Source organism: Gekko japonicus, unplaced genomic scaffold (genome assembly GCF_001447785.1).
Source record: "Gekko japonicus isolate JY-2015 unplaced genomic scaffold, Gekko_japonicus_V1.1 scaffold1328, whole genome shotgun sequence".
Lineage (NCBI taxonomy): Eukaryota > Metazoa > Chordata > Lepidosauria > Squamata > Gekkonidae > Gekko > Gekko japonicus.
Genome location: NW_015166461.1, coordinates 490326 through 502670, shown reverse-complemented (window position 1 = coordinate 502670; position 12345 = coordinate 490326).

Sequence of the window (12345 nt, the reverse complement as noted above, 5' to 3'; positions counted from 1 at the left end):
AACTTCCTCTTTGTTTAGATCGGAACCCTTTCTCCGCAACACCAACCTCCCTCTTCCCGCGGTAAACTTCGTCAGTTTCGGTTTTCAGCTGTGCGCTTATCTCTTCTACCACCACAGGAATGATCAACAATAAAGTTTTTCTCACTTTAAAAGCCTTCAATCAGTTCGTATCTTGTCCGGAATCGAATCACTGGGATTATTAATTGACTATCCGCTTGACCGCGTGTTTCAAATTAGTTCATAGCTTAGTTCAGGTAAGCGGTACGTTTTTGTTATCTCTCACGATCAAATCGGGTTATGCATTGCTTCTTTTCACTTACAAGTAGTTTCCCATCTTCAAGAAGTCGGCTGACGACGAATTTATGCCGGGTACCCGGCTCGAACGGCCCCTGGAGAGTTGCTCGGCAATTGCCCTCTTCGCGGGAGGAGATCAAAGCTCGATTCAGCTTCTTCCGAAGCTCAATCTTGCCAATCTCACACTCCCTCTTGGGTGCTGCTGCCTGCTTGTCCCCCCCCTCTCTGGGGAGCGATGCGTTGGGCTGAAAACAGCCCAAACTGTCAGAAGAGGCCGTCGCCCACTCAGCACGATCGCGGAACGCGTTAATGCGCCATCTTAGCTCGACCGGAAGCCCCACCCCCCCAAAAAAGCCCAGGGTTTTGACAACAAAGTAAACAGAATAAGAAGCAAAAGGTGGGTGTGGCTGGATGACCACACTTTTGGTAACATGGGTGTGTGTGGCCTAATATGCCAATGAGCTGTGCTATCACGGATGTGGCCTAATATGCTAATGAGTTTCTGCTGTTGGGTGTGGCCTATTGTTCTAATGAGTTCCTGCTGGGCTTTTTCTACCAAAAAAGCCCTGTAACAATCAATATCTCATGTGACGACATCAAAGTTGCGGAAATCAGAGTACAACAAAAGAAGAAGCATTAACTCATTTGTCAATCAGTGTCCCTTTGAACAGCATGGAAGTGTAATATTCTCCATACAGAATGGAAATCTGGGTATAGCAGAAGGATTCACACCAGGATCATGGGATACATGTTCTCTCGTTTCGACTATCTTCTTCAGCGATGCGAACGGCGGCAAGTTGCAACTCACGAATAATGATTTCTGCACCTCCTTTCAGTTCCACGATAGAAAATGGCGACCAGCCTCGTCGTTTGGTTTATGTTACTTCAAAATCTGGGCACCATTACACAGCTTCAGGTCAAAATCAATCAGGGTATTATAACGATGGTATAGCACAGAGGATCGGGGCCGTCTGGAGCTGGCCATAAAGATACCAAAGGAAATAGCTGTGAGGAGGGACATCATAAACTATCACCTCATCCCCTCTCCTGTAGCCCTGAAACTGAAAATGTGTGTGTGTGTGGGGGGGGAAGAATCAATTTTTATGGCTAGACGGAACCCTTTATAGCTTCCCTTAATTTATTACGAAGCCCGAAGAGAATCACATGGGAGAGAGAATGCTTCCCGAGTCCGGCTTTCTCTGGTTAGGGGATGGAGTGAGTTATGCAGGGAAGGAACAGGACTGAATGCCATCGACTGACCTCATCCAAGGGATTTCACAGGAGTGGGGAGGCGGGGGGTTAGCGGAGGGAGGGTGCCGCCTTTGCCAGGCTGTGTGTCTCAAGGACAGGGGCGGCTCTGTGACAGGCAGGCCTTTCTCCTTGGGATCTGGCTCTCACCCATCAAGCCGCCTGGCTGTGAACCTCACTGTTTTGGAATCAGGGGTCTCAGTTCCTGGTCCTTTGGGTCAGGGGTCCACGACCTTTTCCAGCCTCTGGACCCTTTTGGGATTCTGACCCAGTGGGGTGGGTGCAGCCACAAAACAGCCCCTGCAAAATTAGGGTCGCCAAGTTTTAGGTGTGGCCTGGGGATCACCCAGAATTAGAACTCATCTCCAGGCGACAGACATCAGTTCCCCTGGGGAACATGGCTGCTTTGGTGGGGTGGACTCTATTAGGGTTGCCAGGCCCCCAGGGAGGGCAGGGGTTCCCCCACTTTTGCGGGCCACTTTCCACCGCTGGCTGGTTGGAAACCCGCCCTGCAAATGCCCCTGCCGTGACATCCTCGTGTTGCTGACGTCGGGGGCGGGGGGTAGACTCTCTAGTTTTGGGGCAAAACTCTATTCTAAAGTTGGGCCCAAACCATAGAGTTTCCCCCCAAAACTAGAGCGTCACCCTGGCATCGGCAATGTGATGATGTCACTTCTGACTGCCACCACTGCGGCCCGCGTGACATAAGATCCCGGAAGGGACACTGGAGCCCCCTGCTGGCAGCCAGCTAGGACCTGGTAACCCTAAATTATATCCTACTTAGGTCCCGCCCCTCCCCCAACCCTGCTCAGGGGAGGGAGAGCTTGTACCTGAATAAAACTTGGTCTTAAAGGTGCCACTGGACTTTTTTGGACGGGGGGGGGGCTCTGCCACTTACCTGACTGCTTCTTGCTCCTTGTGGCCCAACTGAGGGCTGCTGGGAGCAGGGGGCGGGGCTTGTTGCATTTGCCCACCCCCTGGGCTCCTTACTGCTGGAGCTCCGCTCCTGTGCGCTCCTCCAGGAAATGTCCCCTGGGTATTTCCCAACCCAGAGCCGGCAACCCTATACAAAATGGCTGCTGCAGGTGTCAGAGCCCGCCACAAAATGGCTGCCACAGTTTACCTTCAGTCACATGGTGAAGATCTTTCTGCTGTGATGGCAGCTGCTGAGTCCCGACAAAGCAATGTTTTTAGGAATCTGCGCAGCTAATCAAGCCTCCAGTGGCCAATCAGAAGCATTGCTGGACAAAAGCCCTACGTAGCCCTGCCCTCCCTCTGAAAATACTTGGCAGGCTGAAGGAAAGAGTGTTGGGTGGGTGCCATGGTGGCCATGTGCACCAGGTTGCGGAGCCCTGCGTTAGGTCATGAACTGGTTCTGTATCACGGAGGGCATCAGCAGTAGAGGCTGCAGGGACCCATGCACCCCCCCAAGTTATTCTACCGTTTTTTTCTGCTTTTGTGGCAAGTGCACTGGGATAGACACACTGAATGTACAATCACACCTACCAATTATGTCAGGACATAAAGGAGGCATGTCCGGGCTTGTCTGGCTGGCCACCTAGATGGAGAGTGAGGAGGCACGTCTGGGGTTGTCTGGGCAGGCCCCCTAGATGGAGAGTGAGGAGGCACGTCTGGGGTTGTCTGGGCAGGCCCCCTAGATGGAGAGTGAGGAGGCACGTCTGGGGTTGTCTGGGCAGGCCCCCTAGATGGAGAGTGAGGAGGCACGTCTGGGGTTGTCTGGGCAGGCCCCCTAGATGGAGAGTGAGGAGGCACGTCTGGGGTTGTCTGGGCAGGCCCCCTAGATGGAGAGTGAGGAGGCACGTCTGGGGTTGTCTGGGCAGGCCCCCTAGATGGAGAGTGAGGAGGCACGTCTGGGGTTGTCTGGGCAGGCCCCCTAGATGGAGAGTGAGGAGGCACGTCTGGGGTTGTCTGGGCAGGCCCCCTAGATGGAGAGTGAGGAGGCACGTCTGGGGTTGTCTGGGCAGGCCCCCTAGATGGAGAGTGAGGAGGCACGTCTGGGGTTGTCTGGGCAGGCCCCCTAGATGGAGAGTGAGGAGGCACGTCTGGGGTTGTCTGGGCAGGCCCCCTAGATGGAGAGTGAGGAGGCACGTCTGGGGTTGTCTGGGCAGGCCCCCTAGATGGAGAGTGAGGAGGCACGTCTGGGGTTGTCTGGGCAGGCCCCCTAGATGGAGAGTGAGGAGGCACGTCTGGGGTTGTCTGGGCAGGCCCCCTAGATGGAGAGTGAGGAGGCACGTCTGGGGTTGTCTGGGCAGGCCCCCTAGATGGAGAGTGAGGAGGCACGTCTGGGGTTGTCTGGGCAGGCCCCCTAGATGGAGAGTGAGGAGGCACGTCTGGGGTTGTCTGGGCAGGCCCCCTAGATGGAGAGTGAGGAGGCACGTCTGGGGTTGTCTGGGCAGGCCCCCTAGATGGAGAGTGAGGAGGCACGTCTGGGGTTGTCTGGGCAGGCCCCCTAGATGGAGAGTGAGGAGGCACGTCTGGGGTTGTCTGGGCAGGCCCCCTAGATGGAGAGTGAGGAGGCACGTCTGGGGTTGTCTGGGCAGGCCCCCTAGATGGAGAGTGAGGAGGCACGTCTGGGGTTGTCTGGGCAGGCCCCCTAGATGGAGAGTGAGGAGGCACGTCTGGGGTTGTCTGGGCAGGCCCCCTAGATGGAGAGTGAGGAGGCACGTCTGGGGTTGTCTGGGCAGGCCCCCTAGATGGAGAGTGAGGAGGCACGTCTGGGGTTGTCTGGGCAGGCCCCCTAGATGGAGAGTGAGGAGGCACGTCTGGGGTTGTCTGGGCAGGCCCCCTAGATGGAGAGTGAGGAGGCACGTCTGGGGTTGTCTGGGCAGGCCCCCTAGATGGAGAGTGAGGAGGCACGTCTGGGGTTGTCTGGGCAGGCCCCCTAGATGGAGAGTGAGGAGGCACGTCTGGGGTTGTCTGGGCAGGCCCCCTAGATGGAGAGTGAGGAGGCACGTCTGGGGTTGTCTGGGCAGGCCCCCTAGATGGAGAGTGAGGAGGCACGTCTGGGGTTGTCTGGGCAGGCCCCCTAGATGGAGAGTGAGGAGGCACGTCTGGGGTTGTCTGGGCAGGCCCCCTAGATGGAGAGTGAGGAGGCACGTCTGGGGTTGTCTGGGCAGGCCCCCTAGATGGAGAGTGAGGAGGCACGTCTGGGGTTGTCTGGGCAGGCCCCCTAGATGGAGAGTGAGGAGGCACGTCTGGGGTTGTCTGGGCAGGCCCCCTAGATGGAGAGTGAGGAGGCACGTCTGGGGTTGTCTGGGCAGGCCCCCTAGATGGAGAGTGAGGAGGCACGTCTGGGGTTGTCTGGGCAGGCCCCCTAGATGGAGAGTGAGGAGGCACGTCTGGGGTTGTCTGGGCAGGCCCCCTAGATGGAGAGTGAGGAGGCACGTCTGGGGTTGTCTGGGCAGGCCCCCTAGATGGAGAGTGAGGAGGCACGTCTGGGGTTGTCTGGGCAGGCCCCCTAGATGGAGAGTGAGGAGGCACGTCTGGGGTTGTCTGGGCAGGCCCCCTAGATGGAGAGTGAGGAGGCACGTCTGGGGTTGTCTGGGCAGGCCCCCTAGATGGAGAGTGAGGAGGCACGTCTGGGGTTGTCTGGGCAGGCCCCCTAGATGGAGAGTGAGGAGGCACGTCTGGGGTTGTCTGGGCAGGCCCCCTAGATGGAGAGTGAGGAGGCACGTCTGGGGTTGTCTGGGCAGGCCCCCTAGATGGAGAGTGAGGAGGCACGTCTGGGGTTGTCTGGGCAGGCCCCCTAGATGGAGAGTGAGGAGGCACGTCTGGGGTTGTCTGGGCAGGCCCCCTAGATGGAGAGTGAGGAGGCACGTCTGGGGTTGTCTGGGCAGGCCCCCTAGATGGAGAGTGAGGAGGCACGTCTGGGGTTGTCTGGGCAGGCCCCCTAGATGGAGAGTGAGGAGGCACGTCTGGGGTTGTCTGGGCAGGCCCCCTAGATGGAGAGTGAGGAGGCACGTCTGGGGTTGTCTGGGCAGGCCCCCTAGATGGAGAGTGAGGAGGCACGTCTGGGGTTGTCTGGGCAGGCCCCCTAGATGGAGAGTGAGGAGGCACGTCTGGGGTTGTCTGGGCAGGCCCCCTAGATGGAGAGTGAGGAGGCACGTCTGGGGTTGTCTGGGCAGGCCCCCTAGATGGAGAGTGAGGAGGCACGTCTGGGGTTGTCTGGGCAGGCCCCCTAGATGGAGAGTGAGGAGGCACGTCTGGGGTTGTCTGGGCAGGCCCCCTAGATGGAGAGTGAGGAGGCACGTCTGGGGTTGTCTGGGCAGGCCCCCTAGATGGAGAGTGAGGAGGCACGTCTGGGGTTGTCTGGGCAGGCCCCCTAGATGGAGAGTGAGGAGGCACGTCTGGGGTTGTCTGGGCAGGCCCCCTAGATGGAGAGTGAGGAGGCACGTCTGGGGTTGTCTGGGCAGGCCCCCTAGATGGAGAGTGAGGAGGCACGTCTGGGGTTGTCTGGGCAGGCCCCCTAGATGGAGAGTGAGGAGGCACGTCTGGGGTTGTCTGGGCAGGCCCCCTAGATGGAGAGTGAGGAGGCACGTCTGGGGTTGTCTGGGCAGGCCCCCTAGATGGAGAGTGAGGAGGCACGTCTGGGGTTGTCTGGGCAGGCCCCCTAGATGGAGAGTGAGGAGGCACGTCTGGGGTTGTCTGGGCAGGCCCCCTAGATGGAGAGTGAGGAGGCACGTCTGGGGTTGTCTGGGCAGGCCCCCTAGATGGAGAGTGAGGAGGCACGTCTGGGGTTGTCTGGGCAGGCCCCCTAGATGGAGAGTGAGGAGGCACGTCTGGGGTTGTCTGGGCAGGCCCCCTAGATGGAGAGTGAGGAGGCACGTCTGGGGTTGTCTGGGCAGGCCCCCTAGATGGAGAGTGAGGAGGCACGTCTGGGGTTGTCTGGGCAGGCCCCCTAGATGGAGAGTGAGGAGGCACGTCTGGGGTTGTCTGGGCAGGCCCCCTAGATGGAGAGTGAGGAGGCACGTCTGGGGTTGTCTGGGCAGGCCCCCTAGATGGAGAGTGAGGAGGCACGTCTGGGGTTGTCTGGGCAGGCCCCCTAGATGGAGAGTGAGGAGGCACGTCTGGGGTTGTCTGGGCAGGCCCCCTAGATGGAGAGTGAGGAGGCACGTCTGGGGTTGTCTGGGCAGGCCCCCTAGATGGAGAGTGAGGAGGCACGTCTGGGGTTGTCTGGGCAGGCCCCCTAGATGGAGAGTGAGGAGGCACGTCTGGGGTTGTCTGGGCAGGCCCCCTAGATGGAGAGTGAGGAGGCACGTCTGGGGTTGTCTGGGCAGGCCCCCTAGATGGAGAGTGAGGAGGCACGTCTGGGGTTGTCTGGGCAGGCCCCCTAGATGGAGAGTGAGGAGGCACGTCTGGGGTTGTCTGGGCAGGCCCCCTAGATGGAGAGTGAGGAGGCACGTCTGGGGTTGTCTGGGCAGGCCCCCTAGATGGAGAGTGAGGAGGCACGTCTGGGGTTGTCTGGGCAGGCCCCCTAGATGGAGAGTGAGGAGGCACGTCTGGGGTTGTCTGGGCAGGCCCCCTAGATGGAGAGTGAGGAGGCACGTCTGGGGTTGTCTGGGCAGGCCCCCTAGATGGAGAGTGAGGAGGCACGTCTGGGGTTGTCTGGGCAGGCCCCCTAGATGGAGAGTGAGGAGGCACGTCTGGGGTTGTCTGGGCAGGCCCCCTAGATGGAGAGTGAGGAGGCACGTCTGGGGTTGTCTGGGCAGGCCCCCTAGATGGAGAGTGAGGAGGCACGTCTGGGGTTGTCTGGGCAGGCCCCCTAGATGGAGAGTGAGGAGGCACGTCTGGGGTTGTCTGGGCAGGCCCCCTAGATGGAGAGTGAGGAGGCACGTCTGGGGTTGTCTGGGCAGGCCCCCTAGATGGAGAGTGAGGAGGCACGTCTGGGGTTGTCTGGGCAGGCCCCCTAGATGGAGAGTGAGGAGGCACGTCTGGGGTTGTCTGGGCAGGCCCCCTAGATGGAGAGTGGGGAGACACGTCTGGGCTTGTCTGAGCAGGCCACCTAGTTGGAGCTTGAAGCCCCAGAACAAAGGCAGGCAGGATCCCGGGTCCTGCCTGCGGATTGGCTCCTGAGGGCAGCCAGCCAATCTGGAGCCTGGAGGCCATTTGAACTCACCAATCGCGTGGCGGCTGGGAGTGGCTTTGGTGTATATAGGTAGGGCAGAAGAAGCGATTTAAAGAGGTGCTTAAGAGGGATTGCCTCTGCTGGATCCCTGCACAGGGTTTGTATTGTTAAGCTCCAAAGGTTTCTGAGTTCTCAAAAAAAAACAAACGTGAAGCACATGAAGCTGCCATCTATGGAATGAGAATCTTGGTCCATCAAAGTCAGTATTGTCTACTCAGACTGGCAGCAGCTCTCCAGGGGCTCAGGCAGAGGTCTTTCCCATCACCTCTTACCTGGTCCTTTTTAACTGGAGATGCCGGGGATTGAGAGGAAGAAGAAGAGATTGGATTTATACCCCGCTCTTCACTACCCGAAGGAATCTTGGAGCGGCTTTCAATCTCCTTTCCCTTCCCCTCCCCACAACAGACACCCTGTGAGGTAGGTGGGGCTGAGAGAGCTCTGAGAGAAAGTCACCCAGCTGGCTTCCTATGGAGGAGGAGTGGGGAATGAAACCTGGTTCTCCAGATTAGAGTCCATTGCTCTTAACCAGTGCACCAAACTGGCTCTCTACGTGAGACCTTCTACGTGCCAAGCATATGCTCTACCAGTAAGCTGCAGCCCCTCCCCTGACTTGTCTCGAACACATAAAGCTGCCTTCTACTGATTCAGAACCTTGGTCCATCAAGTATTGTCGACTCAGACTGGCAGCTGCTCTCCAGGGTCTCAGGCTGAGGTCTTTCACATCACCTTACTTCCTGGTCCTTTTAAACTGGAGATGCCAGGGATTGAACCTGGGACCTTCTGCATGCCAAGCAGAGGCTCTTCCGCTGATCCACAGCCCCTCAGTTTCTGTCTCTGAAGTTGAGTGATACAAACATCGTTTTTTCCAGTATCTGCTTTGTGATCAGGATTCTTTCACAAATGCCAGTCCGTTACTTGATGTTGCCGTTAATAGTGATGAATTCCCTTGGGGGGCGGGGGAGGGGGCGGCGGAGGCCTCTTCCTGAATGGACTGACTCGAGCAGCCTTTTATATTTCTCTTGGAACACCGAAGGAGGAAGCTCAGCTCTAAGAAATATGGGAGGATCATCGATTCTCCACGCCATTCATCTTTTCTTTTGGCGAAATAAAATATATCATCTGGAGGACAGTGAGAGCGAATCTCTGAAGGAAGGGGGACGGGACCATGAGGGAGTCGATTTGGGCAGGCAGTCAGCCCGATCCTGAGAAAGAATGGGTCTGTTTGAGGTCGTCTGAGAGTAAACAGCTACCTGCCACCATTTCCACACTACAAAAAGCCAAGAAGGGAGGCTGGTTCTCATCTTCCTATTTATTTAATGTGTAGGTTGCCTTTTTGTACTCTAAAGGAGTTACTGCGTTTTTTAAAACGAGAAAAACCCAGTTTTGAAATACAATAGCAGGTTATGTACCTATGCGTTGTCAAGTTGCGACTGACTATGGTGACCCCAGCAAGAGGCTTTCAAGTCAAGCGAGGAGCAGAGGTGGTTTGCCATGGCCTTCCTCTGCAGAGCCTTTCTTGGTGGTCTCCCTTCCAAGTACTGACTTTGCTGAGCTTCCAACTTATGACAACCCCAGCGAGGGGCTTTCAAGGCAAGTGAGGAGCGAAGTTGGTTTGCCATTGCCTTCCTCTGCAGAGCCTTCCTTGGTGGTCTCCCATTCAAGTCCCGACCCTGCTGAGCTTCCAACTTAGGGCAGCCTCAACAAGGGTCTTTCAAGGCCAGTGAGAAGCAGAGGTGGTCTGCCATGGCCTTCCTCTGCAGAGCCTTCCTTGGTGGCCCCCCTTCCAAGTACTGACTTTGCTGAGCTTCCAACTTACGGCGACCCCAGCGAGGGGCTTTCAAGGCAAGTGAGGAGCGAAGGTGTTTTGCCACGGCCTTCCTCTGCAGAGCCTTCCTTGGTGGTCTCCCATTCAAGTACCGACCCTGCTGAGCTTCCAACTTAGGGCAGCCTCAACAAGGGTCTTTCAAGGCCAGTGAGAAGCAGAGGTGGTTCCTCTGCAGAGCCTTCCTTGGTGGTCTCCCATCTAAGTATGGACCCTGCTGAGCTTGTTATCCCCTCCTCTTGCTGAGGGGCAGTTTATAGACAGAAAGCCATAAAAACCCTTCATACTGTATCATCTCAAACACACGTACAATACACTGCCTGGCCCAAAACGACACAAAATGGATGCCAGCCAGAGACTAGTCTGGACCTAGTTTAGAAGTGTGAGAAAGGATGGCTGGCTCGCTAACATCCCTCTCCACACCCTGGGGAGACACACAAAATAGGAACAGTGGGTCTCCCAAGAACCTACTGCCTCACCTTGGGTCACACCAGGACACCGGTGGAGGAGTGGGGGAATCAAACCTGGTTCTCCCAGATTAGAGTCCACACTCTTAACCACTATACCAAACTGGCTCTCCACGGGGGCCAAACCCTGCCAGCCTCTGGCTCCACCCCCACATCTACAGGAACTTTCCAGCCTAGACTTGGCAACTCTATGACCTACAGGAGCAGAAGGCCAGTTCCCCCCCCCCCAGTGCAAACCTGCAATTCTCCGTCGGTACCCAGAGACATTCTTAACTTTAAAAGCCCTTCCACTCTCTGTTAACGAAGACCTTCATTTATGGATCGGTAATAAGGGTAATAAGAGCTGCGGTGGCTCAAGGGGTTAAGACGCTGAACTGCAGGCTGTGGAAGGTCGGTAGTTCAGCAGTTCGAGACCCGAGTGTGCCGCATGACGGAGTGAGCTCCCGTCTCTAGTTCCAGCTCCTACCAACCTAGCAGTTCGAAAGCAAGAAATTGCTAGTAGATAAATAGGGACCACTTCGGTGGGAAGGTAACAGCGTTCCGTGCGCCTGGGTGTTTAGTCATGCCGGCCACATGACCACGGAAATGTCTTCGGACAGCGCTGGCTCTTCGGCTTTGAAACGGAGACGAGCACCGCAATCCTTGAGTTGAATTCAACTGGCTTTCGAGCAAGGGAACCTTTACTTTACCTTTAATAAGGGCTACCTGTCTGAATTCCAGATATCGTTTCTTCTTTTATTAAGTTTGCTACGTTAATGGACGAGCCAAGCACGTCGCAATTAAGTCTCTTAAATCATTTACAACCATCTGCAAACTTTGCTGCCTCCTATCCCCTTCCCAGCTCGTTAATGACTATATTAAAATCGCGATGCCCACTGGCCACTGGTGGGGGATGGTAGGGCTACCAGCTCCAGGTTGGGGAACTCCTGGAGATTTGGGGGTGGAGCCTGGGACCCCAGTGGGGTACAAGGCCATAGAGTCCACCCTCTAAAGCATCCGTCTGTTTCAGGGAAACTGATCTCTGCAGTCTGGAGATAAACTGTAATTCTGGTGGTCCCACCTGGAGGCTTGACAGAGGTTTCGGCCTGGACTGGGTTCGTGGGAGGGGGACAGGGTTGTGTCTTATTTTGGGGAGGGGGGCAAAATAGGTGGTTTGAGCTGGCCTTGGCTTCACGTCAGGCTGCTAGCTCCCAGCCAGGAAATTCTTGGAGATTTGGGGCCAGGAATCATAGAATCACAGAGTTGGAAGGGATCTCCAGGGTCATCTAGTCCAACGCCCTGCACAATGCAGGGGACTGGCAAATACCTCCCCCTCCACACCCGCAGTGAAGTGTAGTGGGTTAAACGCATGTAGAAACCACTGAGACCGATGTACTGATCAGCATGGTTTACTGGACACAACAAAGACAAAAAGCCTGCTGGCCAACTATATACACACTTGGGGACGCCCCCCTAGGTCCCGTTGGTGGATTTGAATCTCCCGCCATGGTCCCATTGGTCCCTCCGTGGAGAAACTAGGAGCCTAGTCCCCATTGTTCTTGCAGAGTCAAGCTCTGGGGTATTTGCTGGCCCCTGGTGGCGGTCAGCGGACATAACACCCAGTGACCCCTGTTCCATGCCCAGAAGATGACAAAAAGCCTTCCAGGATCCCTGGCCAAACTGGCCTGGAGAAAAACTTCTCCCTGACCCCAAAGTGGCAATCGGTATTTCCCTGGGCGTGTCAGAAAAGGGCCACGAGAACTAAGCACTGAGGCAACCCTTCCTGCCCTCCCCTCTCGTGATCTGCCCAAGTTCGCACAATCCGCATTGCTGTCAGACGGCCATCGAGCCTCTGTTTGGAAACCTCCGATGAACGAGTGCCCACCACCTCCAGAGCAGCGCTCCCTCTAAGCTGTGGAGTCCTGTGAGCAAAAATTCTACTTTGTGAGCTACTGGCACTGAAGCTGTGAGCAAGCAATTTGGCTACTCCATAAGTTAGTTTGCTCTGGAGCCCTCCTTCCTGAGCGGAGACAAAAATGGGTGAGCCGGAGGCTAAAGAACTGTGAGCTGGCTCACACCAACTCAGCTTAGAGGGAACATTGCATCCTGAGGAAGCCTGTTCCACTGAGGGACTGCTCTGACCGTCAGGAAGTTCTTCCTAATGTTTAGCTGAAAAGTCGTTTGATTTAATTTCAACGCATTGGTTCTGGTTCTGGGTTCTGGGGCAACAGAAAACAACTCCGCACCATCCTCTATAGGGCAGCCCTTCAAGTACTTGAAGATGGTTCTCATATCCCCTCTCAGTCATCTCCTCTCCAGGCTAAACATACCCAGCTCCTTCAACTTTTCCTCAGAGGACGGTCTCTGGACCCCTCACCAACTTCGTTGCC